Raw genomic sequence first — 14939 nt, 5'->3', positions numbered from 1 at the left:
TATGACGTCAATATGTATGCAAAAACCCGGAAGTGAGTTTTTTAGCATTTTAGCAGTTTTGGTTCCCTCGTACCAAAGTCAACGGGTTTTTGAATGGGATTTCAGTTACATTGCTTCAATAAGGTTCGTGGCTAACACAAACTTAAGATACTTTCACGTTTTATTCTACAACATAAAACACATCAGTTACATCACACTCTTGATTTTTTAAATCGTTATGCTTCTTTAAAAAGACGGTTGATATCTAGTTACTAAATGAGACTACAGGTGGTGTCATTATACATCATCTAGCTGAACTTGTTTGGAACGCAGCTCGCTTGCACTGGACATTTGGATTATTCTGTTATTAAATATTTTCATGAATAGTACTTAATAATTTGTAGTATTTATTTAATCATGTGTAGATAATGCCCTCACTTGTAAAGACTGTCAAGACAGATTGATATGTTGATCATTTATTTTAATTAAACGATATAATGAAGATACTGCTTACCAATGCAGCCTGTCTCTTTCCTGCTCTCAGTAATGCAAACGTGTGAATAAATGTGTAAAAATACAAGCATATTAACTGTCATTTCAATGTGATCAACTGATTTTTCTTTTTTTTTTTTCTTCATCTGAACACATTTAACTCTGTCATAACTGCAATACTTACACTCCTCCTTAAAATGTATAGCATATGTAACAGTATGGGCTGCTGTTCGCTGTACTTCGTGACAAAAGAAGAATATTAAATGTTGTTCTGTGTCCACGATGGAACTTGCAGGTATACAGACTTGTCCCTCACACCTCATTTCTGTTGCTGTTACTGAGGTAAGTGGGCTGTATTTATGCAAGAGATACACTTATTTAAATATGTCTTATGATAATACTATGTAGGCACATTTATACATACAGTTTTAAAACTTTTACAACAACCGTAAAGTACAACAAAACGTATTTCCCACATAAAAAACTATCCAAAAGGCACGTCTATACAAATGTTTTTTAGGTATTTGTATTTGTTTATAATATATAGCATGGATTATTAATAATAAACCGAGAGAGTAAATCTTTATCGTGGACCAAATTTCTAAAAATAAGCTAAAAAAGTTGTCTGCAGCAGGGTGGTGCTGAAGTCACATGCGAGCGCTCCAAAGGCACTGTAGTCCGTTTATAGCCTAATGTTAGCTTTTCAGTTCTTGCGTTTGCATTTAAGATCCAAAAGTGATAAAAGATGTATTTCCGTGTGAGGATTATCCAGTTGAACAAAACGTGTAATTGTAATGAACTGTGTTTGAACACAGAGCTTATTATTTACTTCCAAAAGCCTATGGGAAAATTCTATAGGGATTTTATTGAGGGAATCAGTCTAAATACACTAAATGTTGCTGCATATTTAAATTAAATTAACAAGACCTTTAATAAACTCATTGAAGCGTCTTACTGTTTGTATGTACCCATGAAGCAATTAGTATTCTATTATATGTTAAAAATTTATGTTATATGTGTTTATATTTTTAAGCAATCATGGCAGCAGTAATTTTTAAAGTCATGATCACATGTTGAATGAAAGGTTGAATGAAATGAAAGGTTATTGGTCCTGTACAAAGAAATACTGTACAGTGCAATTGAGACATTTTTTCCATATCTAGAGATAATAGTGTCTAGATTTACACTAATTTACACAAATATAAATCATAATTTTAATTATTTTATTATACATATTCATTATGTATTCATTTATTTATTGCATATCTGACCTTGATTTAATGAAATGGATTATTTATTACAAAAAAAGCCCTGAAGCAGGACAGCCCTTTAGATAAGTCTGTTATATCATACTGATAAGTACTCATTAGGGACTAAGTTTAACTCACTCTCTTACACAGCAAATTCATCAGAGTTAAATTCTCGGTGTTGAAGCATTTCAGAGTAAAGTGTTGACGTTAAAGAGTTAGATTTTGATAAATGAATATAATAAGAGTTAGAATTGATTTTATTCAGTGCGAAATCAAGGAGTTATCTTTTTTACACTTGGTGGTGTTATTTCCAACATCCGGGAATTCATGCAGCCCCAGTCACTGAAGAATTTTCCAGACGCCATTTTCCATCTGAGGTTTAGAACAGCAGCTGGTGAGTCAAACTACCTAAATGTTGGTATTTTACTGACTTTCTTTAAGGAAATACAGTTGTAAACATATTGTTAAGTTAATAACTTTAGAATGTAGTGACAATTTTAATCTTCTGCGGTTCATTAATGGTCGTTTGTGTATCTAGCTTAACTGCATTACTATCGACTTCTTTTCAAGAATGTTTTTATATGTGCTCACGCATACATAGTGCATAAAAACATCAAATGTACATGTTCAATACATTTCTGTCACGCTTAATGCCATTTTGTGCGTTGTTACCCATCTGTAAAATAAAATCGACACTTCTCCTTTAATTCGAAGCAAACTAGCGAGGGAATTCCCGGAGCAGCCTAGCCTACTCTGCCCGATGCTAACGGCAACACAGGACGGTTTCCATAAGCTCTGGAGAGTTTCTAAAACATATCTGGTGAGTAAATGAACATATGCTTACTTGTAAAAGGCTTCCTGACTAAAACATATGATTGTTTGTTATCCGTGTATGTTAATTTGGTTATTTTAAACACCGCAGCCCTTTTAAACTGGTTCATTCGTGGCCGTCCATATAAGTTACCGTTAGTCCATAGACTCGCGTGATAACGTACGCTTGAATTATATTAAGTGTTGACAACCATTAAAGTCGGAATGTTAACATTAATGTCTTTAAATGACCGCGTTTGCACTTTCTCAGACATTTGACATTACAGAAGTCTCCCGGAAGTTGCGGGACTAACGTTAACGTTATCCCGCAAATGCACAGAGACTCCCAGATGCCTAAGTAGATGCCCGCAAATGAATGATAATCTCCCGGAAATTGCGCGTCTCCCGTCCGGTCATTAAACACTTTGCACACCCCTCTCCACCGCATCCCTCCCAGCTCTTCAGGTACGTCGCGCGCATGTCACCCCCACCGCTCTTTAGGTACGTCGCGCGCAAGTCACCCCACCGCTCTTCAGGTACCCATCTCTCCCGCTACCTCCCGCAAATCAACTCTGTATCCCCCGAAAATGACTTTTCCCAACTCGGGATGTCTGACGTTAGTAAGTTAGGCTATTTCTGTAGTCAGGAACATCTTAGTCAAGCTTTTTCTCCCGCATGATATTGTGCTTAAAACTAGGCTAAACTTAGCATGTACTGTACACAACATTTCCGTTTTATTAAAGACAATTTAGTGCGTTGTAAACAGCCACCTGTCTGTAAAATTAATCAACTGATTCATATTTGAGCAGCCTAATGATGATACAGGTTTGATTTGTAGATTTATTATCAATAATCAACATCTGAATCAAAATATATCTGAAAAAGTGTGAGGCATACTTTGGGATGTTCATCTATCTTTTTTTATCTGAAGGTTATGCATATGTGTCAGATACTAATGTGTTGTTGTTTTTTAACAGCCACAGTTCTCTATACAATAACACAAGACCCTGTGACGGTGGCTGATTAGAGACGGATGGTGTATTTCCAGAGTTGGTGAAATGACCAAGCACACCTTCTTGGTCATATGTGGTGATAATAATGAAGGTATGTTTGATAAAGTTCTGTATTTGTTTCACAATAAGCTGAGAGGGTATTAGAGCATTAGAGAATAACAAATGACATGAAGGTGATATGTTTTGTATTGTGGGTGAACTGTTACTTAAATAATGTTTTGCTCTTTACTTTGCACTTTTCCTCTTCTGCTTATCCTAATAGTTAAGATTATATTTGGACCTGAAACATCTGCTAGACTTCAGGAAAGGTGGCGTCAATACTGGACCTGAAAGGGCCCAACAAGTTGAATCTGGTAAAGAAACATGCACGCACACACACACACACACACACACACACACACACACACATGCACACGCTTACAGAAAACTGTAAGTTTATGAATATTTTTTACACTGTGGCCAATATTTTGGGGAAGTCAGCATCACTAAATGATATAAAAGATGTTAAGCTCCTCTAAATTTTGCTCCAAGTGTTGTGTTAAATTGAGGATTCTGGACAGACAGCTGCCTGTTTTTCCAGTTCTAGTCATAGTGATTAACCTAATTGTTTTTGGAGATCCAACAGTGATGTATGTGTTTTTTCTACTTTTCCATATCCTGTCACCTCAACCAGCTGGGAGAGTCAAGTTGTGGATCATCATGACGATTTTCAAAAGGTGAGTTTAGATTTCTTGAATGTTTTATTTACTTTAAATGTTCTTTTAAATATATCATAGAATTTGATTGCAATTTGTTTTCAAACATTTATCTTAGTCATGCTGGAGTCTTGAAGAGTTCTTAGAAGAGCATCACCCTATATCCGTGCATCAGGAACCACCAGACGAGCGATCAGCAGCTACTACATCGTCATGGATAAAAAGGTCATCCTGTGGCTGGGAAGCACTTCATTCACAGGACATGCTTGATGAGATTTCCTAGCTCCAGTTTGTTTTCACACAAGTTTCCAGCATTTATACCTTCATTTAAACTGCTGTGTTTGATATGGAGGACCAAGGAAACACCAGAAGTGAAAGATTTGCACGCCAAGTTGTTTAAAATGTAATTTCAGAAGAAAACTATGCGTTCAGAAGAAAACTGATGAAACATCAAGTTTGGACCAAAGGACTAAAACAGCCTTTTTGTGCACTGGTCATACATATTTTGTTGATACTGTCTGTACTAATAAAACATTTAAAGCATATTTGACATTGTTGCATTTTAAAAACTGAATGAATTGTTGAAGTGGTGAATGTTTTCAAATAAAATGTTTTTTCTTTTGTAATTTACAGTCTATTTGAGTTTTTTACCATATTTACACTCAAGAGAGTTGAATAAAATAATATTTTACACCAGGCGGTGTTAAATATAGTTAGATTTTTTAACTCTGCCCAGAGTTAAAATGAACCCTTACTTCGGTGTCAATGTGCCAACCCTTTTGAAAGTGTTGATTTAACTCTGTTTTGAGTGGACCCCATGAGACACTTTCAAAGTGTTGAAATTAACACCCATAGAGTTGTTTTGGGTCCCCATATTTTGCTGTGTAGGAGGACATTACTGCATATATTACATATAAATGAATATTTGATCTCTTTTCACAGCACTAATGCCTTAAACTATTCCAGAACAGAGATGTCACTGTATTTTAGCCATATCAGCACTTCCCACCCTCATAAGAGGCATATGAAAATTTAACAGGATTTAAAAAAACAGGTTCGGGGAAAGGAAAGATGTGGTTGGAAAAAATAATTTTAAACCACTTTTCTTTTTTGATGAGGTAAATGATATGACATGGTTGGTGAGTAGAACAACACATATTTTTTTATTGGCCTTTCTCTCAAAATCATTTCATATTAAAGAGAGTAGCATTCATCTAACATGCTCTGTGCCTCTGGACAATCCACAATCCAAGCTTAATGAGATCAAATAGGCCATTATTTTTCTTCAGCTGTCATTGCTGTAAGCTAGCAAAACTGAAAAAAGCTGATTGTGATGACAAACATAACATAAAATGTTTACAAAGACACAATGTAATTTAGCCAATTGCAATGTACAAAGTGTCCATGAATCAATTAGAATATTTTCCCGGATACAACTGTCTATTTTGACCATGGAAAAGCATTTATTTCACAAAATAAGAATTAAAATTATTATTACTATTGCTTTAATATTATTTTGATTAGTAAGACAGACGGCTAGTTAGAAAGTCTATTTGTGCATATTTTGTAATATTTCTTTAAAATAAAACTATTTATTCAATAATGCGTTTTTAATGAAACTTTTACTTTTTGATAAATCTGACTTGATCCAAAACTATAGCATGGCCGGAAGCTGGAGCATGAATGAAATGTTGCAGAATAGTGTTGGGGTTTAGAGTGCAGAGCATAGCAAAGAGGATTAAATTGGACTGGTCCATAATTTAACTTCTCCAGTCCCATACCAGCATTTAGAGTGTAGCCTCTGTAATATGTAATGTCCAAAAAAGTTTAATACAGTTCAAAATTCAGTACCTGTTTACATTGCAGACTGGCTTTGTTTTCAAAGAAATATGAGAATGAAATGCTTCCATAGCAACTGAAACATTTTCAAGCACTTTATTGCTGCAAGGTCAAGTGTTAAAGATTGAACAAATACTTTTTTCCTAGTACATGCAAAGATATTTTACTCAATGTTTAGGACTAACAACTATTGAGTACAGGTATGATTCTCCATGTGTTATTAATAACAGTTTTTACGTGGGATTTAATTTAGAACCTAATGAATAGCCAAGGTCTAGCCCATTCGTTCCTCTTTTAACAGCTGTGAATTTTACTTTACCATAATATATTTCCAACGTAGAGGAAAGGATATACAGAAAAGCCAATTGTATAGTGTGCCCCTCTCTGAAAATAAATAAATAAATAAATATTAAACTAAACAAACAAACAAATGAATAAATAAATAAATAAATAAATAGATAGACCATCGTCAGCTTTAATATAGATTTTTTAAACTGCAGATGAATGTTCAAGTGGTTACATTAAAGTTTACATCAGTGCTTCCTTCCGCTTCCTGGCTTCCTTCTGCATTAATTCCCAATTCAAACTGTGTGCTGTGTTTAGTTATAACGGTCTACAGAACTTTGTCCAAGACTATTTGATCCTATTTTTTAGTAGAAATCTGTTTAGTTTTGCACTATTAACACACAAAGAAAAAAAAAAACAATTTAAAAGAAAAGTGTCAGTACAGATCCACAACACATTTATATCTTCTCCTTATGCTAATAAGTTTTTGAAGTGGCAGCAGTGGCAGAATACTAAAGAACTGTGCGCACTGCAGACTGGCAGCTCACACATTAAGGCACCAGCTCATCTTACACTCTATACCCCTTGGCCCACTTCTGTATGATGCCCAGCCTGATGCTTCAGGAGCGTATCAGTGGTTAGTGTAGCACTTTCCTTTAACCTAATATAAACTGGGTCTGATTACCTGATTTGTGGCCGGGTCATTGTTCAGCAGAGTTTCAAAACACAATAAACAGTCCAAGGTCAAAAACACAAGAAACAAAGAGAAACGCTTACATACAGACAGCAACAGCTAAACAATACTCAGCAACATGTGTGTGAAACAGAGGGGTTTAAATAGTCCAAATAATCAATGGTCATGAGCTGTGAGTATCAGCTGTGAGTGTCTAATCAGTCAAGATCTGGAACCCGTTGTTTGTGTATGTTGCATAACTAGGCTTTGTAGTCCATTATTAGGCAGAATTGTAGTTCGTGTAATTGTGAATGTTTTCCAGCGATCTCTTGTGGTTGGATCACTGGTAATCGTGACACATTCATTCGGTAGTTGCATTAATAACAAATTGGGTTATGTTTATGATTTATATATGTATATTTTTTTATTTATTTTCTAGAATTTTACTAAATAAATTAGTTGTATTTTTCCTCTGAAAATAAAGTAATAATCCTTAAAAATGTTGCCTAATTGTACTTTTATTATTATTTACTATTGCTACTTCAAAAATTAACAGTGTGTACCTGTAGTTATCCTATAGACCACTTCATTGTGGTCATGTCATTGGCCCATAAACATTTCCTGCTTGTTATCAAACTATTTATTAACTGTAATGAGAGGCAATTCAATCATAATGTTAAAAACAGCTATCATAACAATATTTATCAATATGTGGCTCTTTTTGGATTCTCTGATTAAAAATGTAAAACAGGAAATACGTTGGGGCCATTGTTTTTGTTTACATCCCTCATAATGGTCTATATACCTATAAGTTACAGTACCATATAATGTAATGTAAGAAAACTACTAAACATTACATGTTTATATTATATTATATTATATTATATTATATTATATTATATTATATTATATTATATTATATTATATTATATTATAATTACTGTCTTAAAGTACATTTTCAGTAGCTGATGCTATTATCCAAAGAAATGACCTACATTATTATGGTACTCCCATATACTTTTCCTCTTATCCAGTTGTAAGAATATTAAAAAAGCAATAGCTACAAAATAAACTGAATATATTTCTTTCTTTTTTTTCAGCAGAAATGCTTAGGATCAGTCACTGCCGTGAAAAAAAAAATGTTTGCAACATAAATCCTCTTCTCCCTTGATTTTTGTTTCTTTTCTTTGTCCTATGAATAGATATGCAAAAAGAATTTTAGAGAGTTTTAAACAAAAGCTCCCTAGCCTTCTTAGTGTTGATGCCTGTACGAAATTGCATCTGATTGCTGCAGTGTGCCGACACAGGAGCAGAAATCCCACCGCTGCCTGTGTCTTATCAAGTCTAGTTAATCCGTCACACAGGCGTGGGAGGTGCCAATTTTTGAGCGAGTCAATTTCAGCCAAGCTCTGCACACATTATACAACTATGAGAAACATCTTGCTTTTTCATCACACCAGGCACATTGTCAATGAATCAGCTGAGAAGTTAATGGGAGCTTTTTCTTCCCCACTTCAATGCTCTCTTTCTCCCGCCTTCTCCTTATCTGTCTCACACTCTCTGAAGTTAACTAAACAAATGGAACACAAAGATGAAAGGAAACTACAGGCATAAAAGAGAAGATAATATTTGAGCAGATGAGTGTGGAGTCCATATAAAAACAATACAATTCAAAATGCACAGCATTTTCTTTAGTAGTAAGTATATATATATATTGGAATTTGGAAAATTATTGGATTTTGCGGTAACACTTTACAGTACATGAGCAATGGTGTATGAATTTGTAAAGTGAACATTACTTTATTATGAATTAATGATGGGTTAAGGCAACTCTAAATATAAACGAACTGTAACTACTCTGTAAAACCAAAAAAGTAAAGGTAACTCAAACAGTTTGAGGAAACCGATTGCAACAAACCATTTAAGTTCAAAAACTAATCCTAATGAGCATGTAAACTTAATCCATTTGTGTAAATGATGCAATTTGAGAACAGCAAAACCTAAAAAATAAAGAGAACTTAAAGCAACTGAGTACTGTAAAACCCAATAAGTTAAGACAACTCAAACCATTTGAGGAAACTGATTGCAACAAACCATTTGAGTAAAAAAAAATATCTATATGAGTACTGTGAACTTACTCCATTTAAGTTGAAGTAATGAGGTAACTCATTACCTTCAAAACTGAGTTCAAAACTCTTTTTAAATGAGTATAATTAACTTTCAGTAAATTTAGAGTTAACTACACTCATTTCATTTGATAAAGTTGACTGTTGGGTTTTACAGTGGACAACATAACTCCCACAAGTTCATGAGTAAATAACAACTACCTTAATTACTTGTTAGTACATGTTGTTAATAATGCATTAATTAACATTTAAGTCTACGCTAAATGTAACCAACATGAACTCATGAGCTGTTAATGTAACTTTATGTCATGGCTTTACTTGGAGGGGCACATTCTCATTTACTCATTCTTAAAGGGTCACGAAACACCAAAACACATTTTTTGAGCTGTTGACAGTCGTATATGTGTCCCACACTGCTAAAAACACTATTAGGACACCTATATTTCACTAAAAAGTGTAAATTGCTTGTTTTTGCGTTATTTCAAGCAAATTCGTACTTCCTGTTTGAAACGAATTTTTGAAGCTGCGTCACGGTCATGACATAATAGCGTGTATTCCAGCGTGCAGACTGGGCGTCTGTGCCAGAGTGAGTCTTATTACGTCTTACAGTGTGTTGCATTAATGCATGAGTAAGGCTTGGTTCAAACCAATCAGCGCGCTCTATTGTGCAACTTCATTAATATTCATTAGCGTCACCGTGTTTATGCCACAGAGACGCCACGTTGTGTTGGCAAAACAAGCGTGAAGTGTTGCTTTTATAGTTTGCTGCCATTAAGTTTCGTTTTCATTTTCTCTCTGTGAGAGCTCAGCTGGATCACGTGTGGATTAACGGTGTACGCGACGCTCGACAACAATAACTTACGTGTCTAAGGAGGAACATTGTTTACCTGAGAGCTGTTCTCATCTGCAAACGCTGAAATCCGGATTCGCTTGTAACGTTTAGTCTCCTCTTCTAAAGACGCGGCTCTAGTTGCTGGTGATTGTCCTGTCTCTACAGATTTGGTAAGTGAGCGACCAGTGCTCTTTGTTTATTCAGTTTGTTCGTATCGAATTAAGTTAACTATTGCACTGAGTGCAAACATAGCACCGCATTTTGTGACCGGAATAACACATGCGGCTTTCTGACGCTACCTGCCGTGTGCATCTAAGTTTCCGGGAAATGCAGAGGTTTTTTTTCTCTCATTCGCCGTGCGGTATCAAACATTGCATGAAAAATACACGCTTAGAGCAGATCCTCGAATCAAATATCGCGTTTGTCGCAAGCGGCATGAATGAATTCCCTGAATGAAAGAGCCAAACTGCAGTTAAAGTCCAACATTTAATAATTTGGCAAATAATTTGACTACAGATGTCCACGTAGGTTAAACACCATCACTTTCTCATGTGTGTGTATTTTGACTGAAACTCGCGCGTGCCCAAATAGACACTCCCACACCATCCCACTTTAGTTCCTCTGACACTCCTCCCTAAACAGAGCTGGACACGCCCACTTTTCTGACTTTTTCCAAAGTAGAGGTGTGAAAACACCCTGCTGAAACGAGGGGGTTTCATGGCCCTTTAAGTACTTATTAACTCCTGTGTTTTAACCATTCATGTTGATGTTGGCAGAACACTTTTCTATTGTTATTGAGTGTAAATGCATAGGGAGTTCATGAGTTGTTAAGAATGAGTTAAAGTATAAAGTAAAGTCATTATATAATTATACATTACCATATCACACGTTCATGATGGTTAAATTGAGCATAAACTAATGTGGTAATTAATACATTATTTAACAGTCATATACTAACTCATGTAACTCATGTTGTAGTGAAAGTTATGATTAGAACATAAAAAAGTAATGTTTATTTTATACATTAATACATCATTATTTATGTACTTATTGTAACGTGTTACTGATTTTGTTTTACACTTAATTTTGTTAAATCATGTCCTTTTTTATTTTGTGTGATAAGATGATTGCAAACTTTCAAAAATTTGTCAAATCTTGAACTGCTCAGAGTAAGTAAACTATTAAAACAAATTGAAACTAAATGATTTTGAGTGAAAATATCTTCATTTAATATATTTAAATCAAATATATAAAAGTACAAATAAAATAAAAAAACATACATATACATGAATTGCATTGCAGTTTTCAAGTGGATTGAAAAAAATAGGCAGTAAAAAAATAACTCAGTCAGTCAATAATGTTACCTTCACTACCTGATGAAGGAAACAGAAAATTTATGTCTGTGACGACATTAAGCGTCATGCTACAGAGCCCCAATCACTTAAGAGAAATAAAACAAGATAATTAACATCATACAAAACGAGGTATAAGCTCAGTGTGCCCCACTACAGTTAGGTTGTAAACAAGGTTCCAGCAGGTGGTAAATGGCTGGAGCAGTAGGGAATGATAATCACATTAGTATCAGATGTTTCCTTTGTGTCATTCATTATGATGTTATGTCTAGGGTTGAAACGATTATGAAATTTTCCAGACAATTAATTGTTTTAGAAAAAATTATGATTATGGTGGTTAACTGTCTGGATTTGTACTTTCTTGTTTTTTCTGTGTACTTTGTAATTCATTCATTCATTCATTCATTTTCTTGTCGACTTAGTCCCTTTATTAATCCGGGGTCGCCACAACGGAATGAACCGCCAACTTATCCAGCAAGTTTTTTACGTAGCGGATGCCCTTCCAGCTGCAACCCATCTCTGGGAAATGTACTTTGTAATAATTGTTATTAATTCCTGTGTTTGTCTTGCACCTTTGAATTACATGCAATTTATTACATCATGCAAATGGCAGAAACAATCAGAATAAACTGGTCTAATACACATAACACATACGCACATATAAACAATTTGTATATACTACTATATGTCTGTTCCTCTCACTAATTAATTTAAAGAAGTGCAATCTTGCCTCAGTGCTTTACTCTCTTTGTCTGATTTGAAGGGGACAGCATAAGGTTGTAGCCAAAATAACACCAGTGCAGTCAAGACAATACTCTTTTGTGTTGGATACCCATTACACAAGTTGATATTACACTATAGGGGCTAAATAAAAATTGTACACTGAATGGAGTGTTGCATGCAGGACTGTTGCAAACAATTTTTTGTGTTGAATTTAAACAAACAAATTAAATTTAGTAATGTTCAACCTAATTTGTGTGTTCAAATTCAGTCCAAATAAAATGTTTACAACCACTTAACGTAAAAAATTGAGTAAATCCAAGAAATCATCTGTGTATCATCTTCAAGGAATCATCTTTTCAGTGCATGCTGAAAAAAATGGTTCCTGCAAAACTGTTGCTATCGATTTATATGGGCTGGATTTGAACAAAAAATTTAATTTACCAAAATTGATTCAACTTAATTTGTTTGTTTTAAATCGGCCAAACTAAATAGTTTACCACTTTACTTTTTTTTAGTGTACTTTGGTTAAATTTCTCAAAGGTTGTGTAAATAAACACCCTTTTTACCCTGTCACAAGCATCTCAGTCCACACAGTGAGCCATTTCGCTTCATATCTCTTTAAATGCTAATGAGCTGCTGCTCACCTCATTCCTCTCTAAGGCTAGATCAGAAATCGATGTGCAGCCTACCGATCCACTCTTGAGATGTACCTAAATCTGCGTAGCATTCAACCAAGACTTAAGATTCTGCTGACTGTTTTTCTCTATGACTGACATAAAGAAATATTTGAAGCTGTTTCCACATTATTATGACAAAATGTAAAATCACGCCAAATCATCATCATAATCATTGCTTGACATTGCAGCTCATCATTATCAATGAAAAACATACTCAAACAAACATCTACACATAAAAAATAACACTTTTGACATGAGAGGATGATAATCTGGCTCTAAAGACCAGTGAACTAAAGCTGTCATTTGCTAATAATAACAAAATAAAACAAACAAGAATTTTAAATAAAAAATAAACTACATCTTTTAGACAAATTGTAGGACCAGCTACATCCTTAAAATGCGAGTCTAGCTCTCTATTGTAAAGCAGTCTAATCAAAATTGTTCTGCACACACAAACAAGTTTTGCCTACTCTTTCTGAGATATTTCCATCATATATGAAAGTAATCCATTTCACTGTTGTCTTGTCTGAAGCTGGGATACTGTGTAAGGACATCTAGAAGCCTCTACGCTAGCCACTTTGCTATCCGCATTCCAAAAGGGATGGGAAGAAAGCCATAGTTCATCGTTACCTTGAACTAGCTAGTTACCTCTATGCACTCAAACAGCTTATAAAACAACTACCTGCATGGAAACAAAAAGGCAAGTAGAAAGCATTCTTTACAATATACTTATATTAGATTTTGTTTTTGAAAACATACTGAATGTATCTAAAAAAAAAAAAAAAAAAGTAAATAAAAATAAAATAACTGACAGCCCTAACCAAATTACTACTTTTTTTCTAATAAGAAATCCTTCCTCTGGCTAAGGATAGGATGAAGTAATCCATCTTCATCCAATATTTACCCCTATTCACTCTGTCCTCTGACCACCTTTGTATGATTAATATTTAATACCTTTCTGGGCATCTATGATTTAGATTCAGGGTTTGCACAAGTATTCATGCTTTCCCTCAGGGGAAGAAAAAGGATGCTGGTTGCCTGGCACAGAAAATGTCTGAGAGTAATTTCAGAGGCTGCCTGTCACCCTCTGCAGGGTCTTTTGAATTTCTCCATGTATAGGATGTATGATAAGCTTTTGTTAACAAGAAATTGTTAGGGTAAGAATCTGACGCACGTCAGTGAGAGGAAGCGAAAGCATGCTGCTGGCTACAGCGTTCTAGCTGCTTTGAACTCATTTTATGCAACATGGTCCCTGGACCATACAGCATCACATCACAGAATATTTTGCGAGGCGGTGTTGAGCACTCCTCTCATCTCCTGCCTTAAGGTAGTTACTTTAAAATGGGAATTAAGGGTCTGGGTTCACAGTAAAACTTGTCAGCTGAGTAATTCTCACTCACTGATGAGTTGTAATCTGAGGCAAAATTACACATTTGGACTGAGGACAACTGGCCAAATGCTCCATTTACTTTTTGATATGGTCATATTAGTGTTTGGGAGACATTAAGCTATATGACTCAGATTGCACTACAGAAATTCTTTGCTGTAACACTGCTTGATAAATTGCATTCAAGATAGATGAAAACCAGCTGTTCACCTACTGAAACATCAAGACATTATAAGACATTGAAATCTGCTACACTACTTTTCAAAAGCTTGGAATAATCAGGCTTTATTATTATTATTATTATTATTATTATTATTATTATTATTATTGAAATGAGTCATAGTTAAAAAAAACAAACTACCAACATTGTGAAAAGGTATTGTATTTTAAACATAGTTTTTCTTTTCTTTTCTTTTTAGGTGAATTTAAATACTATTAATCCAATAATAATCAGCATTCAGTACTCTCTATTAATCAAAGTAACATCTTAGCCTTAAAGTGTCTAGACTCTTAATCTAGTTAAGAAATAAGTAACTGTCAATTAATATAAGGATTTCTGTTTTATATTCATATCCAGTCAGCAGTTTAACATGGTTGCAGATTATTATCATTTATGTAGTTAATTCTCTCAACAAATTGAGTGAAATGCTTATACTGTGGAGCTCTGTTAAATACAAAACACGTTTCTAAAACCCGCAGCAACCACAAATAAAACAAATCTCTGTACACCACAGTATCTAATGATCATACATTTAATTGTGCTACAGAATGGCTTTAGTTTTCTTAGTACTCATCACAGCTATCCT

General features: G+C 34.6%; 1 protein-coding gene and 1 long non-coding RNA gene across 3 annotated transcripts in view; one reads left to right on the top strand and one right to left on the bottom strand.

Annotated features, from left to right (window-relative positions):
• grm8b (glutamate receptor, metabotropic 8b) overlaps window positions 1-14939 on the bottom strand; it is a 316204-nt gene that overhangs the window by 177662 nt on the left and 123603 nt on the right. The gene's annotated exons all lie outside the window — the stretch shown is intronic.
• On the top strand, window positions 2063-4865 carry LOC137489368 (uncharacterized). The gene is made up of 6 exons (XR_011008794.2): window positions 2063-2115; window positions 2436-2541; window positions 3509-3635; window positions 3812-3897; window positions 4218-4260; window positions 4358-4865. It is a non-coding gene; the product is annotated as an uncharacterized lncRNA (long non-coding RNA).

Source organism: Danio rerio, chromosome 25 (genome assembly GCF_049306965.1).
Source record: "Danio rerio strain Tuebingen ecotype United States chromosome 25, GRCz12tu, whole genome shotgun sequence".
NCBI classification, from domain to species: domain Eukaryota; kingdom Metazoa; phylum Chordata; class Actinopteri; order Cypriniformes; family Danionidae; genus Danio; species Danio rerio.
The sequence above is the reverse complement of the archived record's forward strand: the minus strand, read 5'-3'. Positions and strand labels throughout refer to the sequence as shown.